This window comes from Sinocyclocheilus grahami, unplaced genomic scaffold (assembly GCF_001515645.1).
Source record: "Sinocyclocheilus grahami isolate Dianchi unplaced genomic scaffold, SAMN03320097.WGS_v1.1 scaffold2154.1, whole genome shotgun sequence".
NCBI classification, from domain to species: Eukaryota; Metazoa; Chordata; class Actinopteri; order Cypriniformes; family Cyprinidae; genus Sinocyclocheilus; species Sinocyclocheilus grahami.
This window is the reverse complement of record NW_015507333.1, coordinates 92556-102961: the sequence shown is the minus strand read 5'-3', so window position 1 is coordinate 102961 and position 10406 is coordinate 92556. Positions and strand designations below refer to the sequence as shown.

Sequence of the window (10406 nt, the reverse complement as noted above, 5' to 3'; positions counted from 1 at the left end):
TAGCTGCAAGTGCGATTATCGGGGTTCAAGCGCATATGAAAAGACGTTACGTATCATTTAGTAAGCCTGTAACCACCTAAATCAATGATTTAATTAGTTTTTTGGGGGGCAAATTCAGGTAATTTACCATATAAATATGATGATTTTTAATGTTTATGACTGTTAAAGCGCCACCTATGGTTGCAAAAGTCGTTTTTTTAAAATAATGTCAAATATTTTAAGCACAATTTGATTGACAGCAGCGGTCCTATAGGCAAAGTTGTTCAGAATGAGGAGATCGATCGTACGATGTGAAGATCTAGTGTATACGTGAATATATGAACATTTTCTGCAATTTGAGGTAGTTTTTTTGAAGCCTTTTTAACTATTATATTGCTACCTGTGGCCCGATCTGCATGAAACTTTGCGTGCTTGTGCAGAATCACCTGTCGCATGTGCTCACCTAGTTTCATGAAGTTTTGAGTTTTCATTTAGGCTTTATAGGCTTTTGGGTATATTTGGACACACCCCTTTTCTAAAAGACCCTGTTATAGATACCCAAACGGTAAAGTTCAACATTTCTTTTTTTATATATATATAATTGAAAAAACTGAGCTACAGAGTCCAGAGAATTGTACTGCAGTGCTTTTTTCGAGATTGAGCGATAAACCTAGGACTAGTTCGCAAAAGTATTTTTAATTTTTTTTTTTACATATCAATTATGTAACAAACGATTTGATTGACAGCAATGGTTTTAGAGGCGAAGTTGTTTGGAATTAGGAGGTCTATGAGATGATATGAATATTGTGTGTATGTGTGAAAAACCTCGCAATATACAGTCGTTTATGGCCTTGAAAAATGCGATATCGCCCCACAGTGGCCCATTTAAATAGCAAAACATGTACCAGTGCTATGGAGAATGGAGCAGGGAAATTAAAAAAAGAAAAAAAGATACATTTAATAATAAAAAAAAATATTACATTTAACGGTTTAATTTAATACTGTTAATTGTATACAAAAATCCATTAAAAATCAATACATTTTTGTAATGACACAACAAATGGCTACATACTAAAATGACTAAAATTAAAATGGAAATGCAAACTGAAGCTAAATAGAAAAAACAAACTAAAAATTTAAAGAGATCTCGTTTATCTCAAAAACTTGAAATGCATGCATGAATGCAAGTCAAAATATATGTTTTGTTATTATCATGTTATGCAACACTGCGTGTATGAACTTGTACCTGTCGCTGTACGCTGTAGCTGTTGCAGGCTGAGTATATCTGTATGCTGCATATCCACCCTGAAAACACAAAAATTACAAAAAGATCAACACAAAACAGACAAACATCAACAAAACTATTACTTATATCACACAAATAGATATACAGCAACTACCTATTACACAAACCCAGTGAGCAGCATTTTATTGCCACCAAATGTAACTTTTTCACAGTTTATTCTTATTTTTACCAATTTTCCTGGCTAGTAAATGTTATTTATTTGATCATTAATTTTTACCCATTTTATTGCCCACCAAATATATTTTTTTCCACTTTTTTTGTTCTTATTTTTACCATTTTATTGCCCACCAAATGTAACTTTTTCACAGTTTTTTTTTCTTTTTACCAATTTTATTGGCAAGCAAATGTAGTTTATTTTATTTTATTCTTATTTTTACCCATTTTATCAACATTGGCCATTGGCCACCAAAATAATTTTTTCCACCTTTTTTAAAATATTATTATTTCCCCCCTTTTCTGGACAGCAAATATATTTTTCACTTGTTTTTATTATTTTTATCAATTTTACTGTGCACCAAATGTATCATTTTCCCACTTTTTTCCTGATGTTTACCCATTTCATTGGTCACCAGAAGTATTTTTTTTCACTCTATTTTTCATTCAGTTCACCTCCTCACCTCTTTTTCAACAAACACTGACAGCAGAAAAGGCACATGCAAATAAACAACACTAACCTGGAGTGCAATTCTTTCTCTGTGAACACTCTCCTCAGTATTTTACCAGCATACTGCTGTTTAAACAAGTCAAGTTTTCAATTTCCATTCCTTTTTAACTGTTAAAATGTCAGGCCTGTATCATTGCACTAGCAACACCAGGATCATGGGTTCGATTCCTAGTGAATGCATGAACTGAGAAAACGTATACCTTGAATGCAATGCAATTCGCTTTGGATAAACACATCCCCCAAACGCATGAGTGGTTTGAAAGCATGATTTTGTGAGTGCATACTGAAGTTCGAGGACACGGAGAGCGCTTTGCTCCTTTGGCAGACTCTGAGTTTGTGGTGACTGAAGGGAATCTAGAATTGGGTTGTCAGGTTTCTTGGCACAAGCGAGGCATCGCTTAATCGACGCCAGAGATCCTGGATTGGAATTACACTCCGCTCTCATCCCACAAGAAACAAAGTTACTCACGTAGATCTCCGCGCCGTAGAATCCGTCCTGATACAACACCCTGTGACTGTGCCTCCCCTACTGACCTACACACACACTCTACACACACACACACACACACACACACACACACACACACACACACCCTAAACCTGCCCCTCACAGAAAACTTTGCTATTTTAGATGTTCAAAAACCTTCATTCTGTATTATTTATAAGCTTGTTTCCTCATGGGGACCGAAAAATGTCTCCACAAGGTCAAAATTTACTGGTATTACTATACTTGTGGGGACATTTGGTCCCCATAATGTAGGGAATACCAGGTGCACACACACACACATACACACACTCGTGTCCCTTCTTCAAAGTGTGCTCATCTTTTTCACTTGTTTTATCATCCAGTTGAAGCTTGATTTTTTTTTACTCGTTTATTGGCCACAAAGGGTATATTTTCACAATTTCCCCCTCATTTTTACCCATTTTATTGCCACCAAATGTAACTTTTTCACAGTTTATTCTTATTTTTACCAATTTTCCTGGCTAGTAAATGTTATTTATTTGATCATTAATTTTTACCCATTTTATTGCCCACCAAATATATTTTTTTCCACTTTTTTTGTTCTTATTTTTACCATTTTATTGCCCACCAAATGTAACTTTTTCACAGTTTTTTCTTCTTTTTACCAATTTTATTGGCAAGCAAATGTAGTTTATTTTATTTTATTCTTATTTTTACCCATTTTATCAACATTGGCCATTGGCCACCAAAATAATTTTTTCCACCTTTTTTAAAATATTATTATTTCCCCCCTTTTCTGGACAGCAAATATATTTTTCACTTGTTTTTATTATTTTTATCAATTTTACTGTGCACCAAATGTATCATTTTCCCACTTTTTTCCTGATGTTTACCCATTTCATTGGTCACCAGAAGTATTTTTTTTCACTCTATTTTTCATTCAGTTCACCTCCTCACCTCTTTTTCAACAAACACTGACAGCAGAAAAGGCACATGCAAATAAACAACACTAACCTGGAGTGCAATTCTTTCTCTGTGAACACTCTCCTCAGTATTTTACCAGCATACTGCTGTTTAAACAAGTCAAGTTTTCAATTTCCATTCCTTTTTAACTGTTAAAATGTCAGGCCTGTATCATTGCACTAGCAACACCAGGATCATGGGTTCGATTCCTAGTGAATGCATGAACTGAGAAAACGTATACCTTGAATGCAATGCAATTCGCTTTGGATAAACACATCCCCCAAACGCATGAGTGGTTTGAAAGCATGATTTTGTGAGTGCATACTGAAGTTCGAGGACACGGAGAGCGCTTTGCTCCTTTGGCAGACTCTGAGTTTGTGGTGACTGAAGGGAATCTAGAATTGGGTTGTCAGGTTTCTTGGCACAAGCGAGGCATCGCTTAATCGACGCCAGAGATCCTGGATTGGAATTACACTCCGCTCTCATCCCACAAGAAACAAAGTTACTCACGTAGATCTCCGCGCCGTAGAATCCGTCCTGATACAACACCCTGTGAGACAGAGAAGAGACAATGAGAGCGTTTGAGTATCACAGATATGAGCATGAAAACCGCTGCAGAATAAAGTCATGTGACCGAGAAATAAATGACTTTGGTGCAGAGAGATGCACCTGAAAAACGCTGCACTGGAGCAGGACAACATCACATCCAAATACAGCTGCCAATCGATTACAATTTAATTGCATAATTAAATAATTATGTAGAATGTAATTGCTATTGCACAGATCAGTATTTGCTCATAAAGTCTGAGCTGCAGATGATAGTGTTTACGGGTGAGACTCACGTGCCGTAGGCCGGGATGGGTGGAGGAGGAGGAGCCGTACGGAAGGTGTTGTAAACGCCACGACCTCTGCCTCGTAAATGAGCGCCTCTGTACGCCACCGTGGTTCCTGCCGTGGGATACGGGAAGCCCGTCACTGCAAACACACACACACACACACCGAACATCAGCAACTCCTGCTTGATGCTCTTTATAAGGATGCATGGTACTGTAGATGAGGTGCACGTGTCTCTACGACACAACGGAATGAAAAAAAAAACAATCTGAGTGCTGTTTGCATGTGCAAAACTCATTGTCACGTTGCTAGGGTATTCTGTTTGGTTGACAGGTTTTTTTTTTCCTGTCTTGTGCCCTCAGGTCTCTTTGATTTGGTCTCTAAATATGGCTTGTGTCCCCATTTTTTAATATATATTTTTTGGCTTGTGTTTACCCATTTTATTGGCAATCCAAAATATTTTCTCATTCTTACCCATTTTATTGACCAGCAAAATGCAGTTTTTCCAATTTTATTGGCCACCCAAAGAATATTTTATTTTCACAACTCTTATTTTTACCCATTTTATTTGCCCAAAAAGTAATTTTCCAGTTTTCCCCTTATTTTTCACCATTTTATTGGCCAAAAAAAAATGATTTTTTAAACATTTTTACTTATTTAGATCTCTTTTTTAATTGGCTAGCAAATGTATTTTGATTACCATTCTTGTCTTATTTTTACCCATTTTATTGGCCAACAAAAGTAGTTTTTTTCACCATGTTTTTTTCTAATATTTACCCATTGTATTGGGCAATGAAAGTATTTTTTTGGCTGTTTTTCCTAGTTTTCCCCCCCTTTTATTTCTCATCAAATGTTTTTTTTTTTTTTTTAAGTTTTCTTTTATAATTTTATCTGCTTAAAGGAGTAGTACACTTCCAGAATAAAAAAAATTCCTAGTAATTTACTCACCCCCATGTCATCCAAGATGTTCAAGTCTTTCTATCTTCAGACACAAAGTAAATGAAGGTTTTTGAGGAAAACATTCCAGGATTTTTCTCAATATAATGGACTTCAATGGGAACCAACGGGCTGAAGGTCCAAACTGCAGTTTCAGTGCAGCTTCAAAGAGCTCGACACGATCCCAGCCGAGGAATAAGAGTCTTATCTATTCAGGAAGTGAACTACTCCTTTAACTAACCACAGGGTTTGACCTCTCTCTGTTAGTTTGCTGCACCATTGATAAGTTTACTAGATGACGTAAGGATGGTTTTATTCTTCATAAATCTTTATCGAGATTTATCAATCACACAACAAAAGGAGAAAACAGAATTTGGGCCCCATCGTACATTATTATTTTTTTGTATCTGTCCCACAAGAGTGTAAAAAATCTATAACAAATAATTATTATGTAATTTAATTTATGTCATATTTCCTAAAACAATGGTTAGAATCAGTTGTTGAAAATATATATTGTTGGACTCCCTGTTTATGCTGCTGCTGTACAGGCATCCATGTTGTTTGATATATGTAAATGAAGCTGATAATGAGCAGGCGATAGGCTACACTGCCTCAATAAAAACACATTCATCAAACCAGCCGACATGCTGTGGCACAAAACACCAGGGGAAAAAACCCTCAGAAAAGAATAAAAATACATGCAGTCAGTGAGACAGTCAGTTCGATTATATAATTACATTTCTTTATAATTTATGTTACTTACATAGTTATATAAATAAATGAAATAATATATGTTATTGTTTTGAGAAAATCTCTAGCATCATTTGTTTGCAGATGCCACTTGGTTTAAAATTTGTTGTATCCAATGCGATGAAATTCACACATTTTTCAGTGTGACTTAAGTGTCAAAAGGTGGCCAAATAGTTAATAAATAGTTAAATACATACATTTTGTTTGTTGAATATAAAGATGAATACATCATGACAGAATTGATGGTGAAATTCTTCCTTTGAAAGATATCCCGATATAAGAAACCTCCTGAAGTCATTCTCAACGTGTAAGTGTGTGTAAAAGTCCTTTAATAAGAGTCACGTTGGGTGTTATCACTATGAGTTCTTCATTCATCAAAGGCATCTGGGAAGATCTGCAGCATCTACGTTTCCATCAGCCGAGCCAAACACAGAGAGCGATCGCGGCAGTGATACTCTCTGAGCTCATTACCTCACACTCATCACTAGAGGCTCATGGGAAGGCTTGGGTTGCAAGCAACAAAGAAGAATGAAGAATCTGGCGCCACGAAGACTTCCATCAGTGCACATACACCTTACAATACTCTCAAACACACACAAAGCTCAATAAAACACACCTGCATGTGACCTCACAACACACACTTACACACACACACGCGTGAAGACACTGCTCGGACGGATTTCCTTTTGGTCTGATTTCTAAGTGAGAGGAGAAACACTTTCCTGAGCATGCTAGCGGCTGCAAGGCTGACGTCTGTGATGCTGAGCGCAGGCCGACAGCCAACTGCTGAACATATGCTGACGTTTAGTACTGATAAAGTGCATCTCAGCAGCAGACGAGGGAACACACACCCCTGAGAGGAGCCACGGGATTTAAAGGGTTGAGTGTGATGGCAGAGATCTGAGATGGACCGTGAACTTCCTCCAGATAAAATAGTCTTGGTATAACAGACGGCAGTAAAGGCAGAGAAACCCCCGAGCGTGTGTGTGTGTGTGTGTGTGTGTGTGTGTAACACACACACACACACACGCACGCACACACACACACAGCAGCATTGCACATAATTTTATACTCTTATACGCTGCACATCACTTTATAACTAAATAAATAATTATGATTTATTTAAATCTATCCATCCATCCATCCATCCATCCGATATTATCTGGATCTGTTGGTAAGCCTGTATGTTCTGGTGAATTAGCTCTGTGTCTGTGTGTTAGTGTATGGCTCTGCTGAGCTCTAATGTCATTTAATTTTCCTTATGAAAGACTTTTACAGTCATCGAGACTCTAGGGCAAATCAGAATGAACTCAAAACAGAGTGTGCGAAACGAACTAAAGCCAATTACTCTGCACTGAATTCTTCATTTGTGCCACTGAAGAGTTTTAAAAGAAATGTGATCCGTGACTGCTAATCAAATGGAGCCCAGAGCTAACTAGTAGCGCTAATGATATGACCACCATCTGACTGCCATAAATTACAGCAGCGGTTACGCTGTGTTCAATAGCCTGTGCGTTTATTAGGAATAGAAACCAACGTGGCGTCTAGTTTTGCTAATATCACGCTAGCATGAGTCGTTTTATTGGTGCTGCTGGATTGGCGGTTGAGGAGTGCTAACGCAGCACTCTCGGCTTCTTGTCCATAAAGTGGGAAATCACTGACATCAGCACTGTGCCTCTGAGAAAGACATTTAACCCCGGATCGGTCCGGACGGGACAGAGTCCCTACTACATCTGCAGTGAGCCCGTCTGAGTCAATAGCAGCAGATACATGACAAACATCACTAATACTACTGACCAGACATCTGCACTAGTGATTGTGTGTGTCGTCCTGCGGCATTTGAATGATGTCTATCTAAATATATATTACCCTAGCAACACCCTAGCAACCAGTCAGACCACTTTAACAACTGAATAGCAATGTCATGACAACGATTTATCTATCTATCATCTATCCATCCATTCGTCTATCCATTTATTATTCTAGCAACCAGTCAGAACACCCTAGCAACCAGTCAGAGCACAGTAGCAACACCCTAGCAACTGCATAGCAATGCCATGGCAACCATTTATCTGTTTATCTAACATCCATCCATCCATTCATTCTTCTATCTATCTATCCATCTATCATCCTAGCAGCCAGTCAGAGCACCCTAGCAACCACCCAAAACAATTAGCAATTACATAGCAACGCCATGACAACAATTTATCTATCTACATCCATCTATCTGTCCATTCATCTTATGCAAATCACCATCAGCCCCCAAAAGCTGTAAGCTCTCAATGTCTAGGACTTGATCAATGCAAATTCCAGTTGTTAGTTCCTGTCTCCATTTGGAGGATGTTTGTCTTGGTCTGAGTATTTAAGGAAATGTTGCAAAAAAATTAGGGCACTTCTGTAGTCAGATGAGCCCGCAGTGTGGAGTGTGTCCATACACTCAATACTACATATTTTTCTGAAATCAGGTACTCTTAGATTTATTTTTAAGTATTTGATGTATTGATTTGATATCTCTGAAGTTTGATGATCTGAAACATTAAAGTGCGACAAACATGCAAAAAAAACAAGAAATCAGGAAGGGGGCCAACAGTTTTTCACACCACTGTACATATCTATGGTCTACATGGTTCTGGATGCGGCGCGGCACGACACGACAAATCCCCGACAGAAAACTGCTGCTGCTACAAGTTTGTTTTGCTATTCGGCCCGAATCAGTTTTCTAAAGCGTTTTTGAAAAATCGCTTACCCCACCTGTAAGTCCATAACATCGCAAATCTACGCTCATGTTAGTAACGGACTAAAATTATGTTTTAGAGCTCCGATAAACACATTGACATTAGTTATGTGTACTTAGACTGTAGAGGCTAATAATGGGTTTTCCGTTTATAGCTGATCTGAATAGGGTGAGCCTCAACCCCTGATTATAGTAATATTATTGTAACTAAGTGTATGTGGGAAACTATGGCATGGTTATATTACCATTAGAGGAAGATAAGTTGGTCCTATGGTAATGGTCATGATCTCTGGTTAGATAAAGTCTTACCTTAATTAAGTGTGATCAGATTTATGGGGACTAAATAATATGTTCTAGAATGAGCAAAGTAGGTACACCCCTTCTAGAATATTAGTCAATCGCCTCTGTCTAATGACCAAGACTGATGAGTTTGAGAGTGTGACGAGAGGGGCGGGGCAGAGAGCCGTGGGAACGGAGCGAGGCTGGTGGAGTAAATGCTAATGCACGACACCTGCACCACTCACCGGTCTCGAGTCCCACGGAGGAGCTCCGGAAGGATAAAAGGAGGAGTGACGACAGTGTTGGACCAGAGAGGACCAGGCCTGGACTTTATTTTGTGTTTTGGTTTTGTTTGTGCGCGTCAGTCGTCCGCGAGGGGCTGTCACGCTATTTTGTGTTTGTTTATTTTATTAAAGTTTTGTTTAAGTGTTCGCCGGTTCCCGCCTCCTCCTTCCCGTGACTACGAACTGTGTTACAGTGAGTATGAGATCTGTGTACCTGGCCGGTGCGAGACTCGATGTGTTATAGAAATCCGAAAGAATGAGTACAATAAGACTAAAGAGTTAAATGGACAGATAGATTATCCTATGAATGACACTTGACAGATCTTCATGATAATTACACTACAAATAGCAGTTAATTAACATATGAGCCATGTGGGGAATTGATTCATTTTGAATGACTGTTTTTAAAGTAAAGGAGGAAAACCCCTGCAAATGTTTCAGCACCGGTCAAACGGATCTCTTTCTGTGATTTCTGTGCAAACAGGTGTGCAAGACAATAGAATACAGTGATGCTCTTCCTCACCTGCGTAGAGCTCGGGTCCGTAAACGGCTCCTACCACCGGATTGAGTTTCCAGCCTGCAGAAACATAGGACAGAGATGTGCTTTAACAGATCTCGCATCTGTCAGTGAGAGTCAGACGCGTTAAACAACTGTAATGCTGAGAGAAGCTCTTACTGTTTGTGTACGGGTTTACTACTTTCTTATTCGTCATCACTCTCGCCGTGGCATTGTTCACCTGAGAGAGAGAGAGAGAAAGATGTGAGCGCGCCGCAGGAACAAAAACACATGCATACAAACACTGCACTCATGCAAACATGCATGCATGTGAGTAATATCCCTCTGCTCTTCCGGTAGTCACCCATAATGCATCTCTTCTGGCTGTTCTGAGCCATGCACACCACACTTTACAGAATGTGTTACTATATTTGTATTTTCCTTCATTTGTGGAGTTTTGGTGTTATTTAACAGATGCTTTGAATTGATGACACACACAAGCAATGGAAAAACAAATCTCCCATGAATAACAAAAGTAAACAACACTGGAGACTGATGTATGATCTGAAATAAGGTTTGTTTTAAACTGGTTGTACATTATCCAATGGAAGATGGTGGAGGATGATGAATATAATAAAATTCAGCTCTTTTTATATTTTACAGATTCTTTACATCAAACAGATTCAATTGCTCTCAGAGATTAAAAGAAATAGTC

General features: G+C 38.4%; 1 pseudogene; it reads right to left on the bottom strand.

Moving 5' to 3' along the window:
• Positions 1–1206: 1206 nt before the first annotated feature.
• Positions 1207–10406, bottom strand: part of LOC107574228 (RNA binding protein fox-1 homolog 3-like) — a 73348-nt pseudogene continuing 64148 nt past the window's right edge.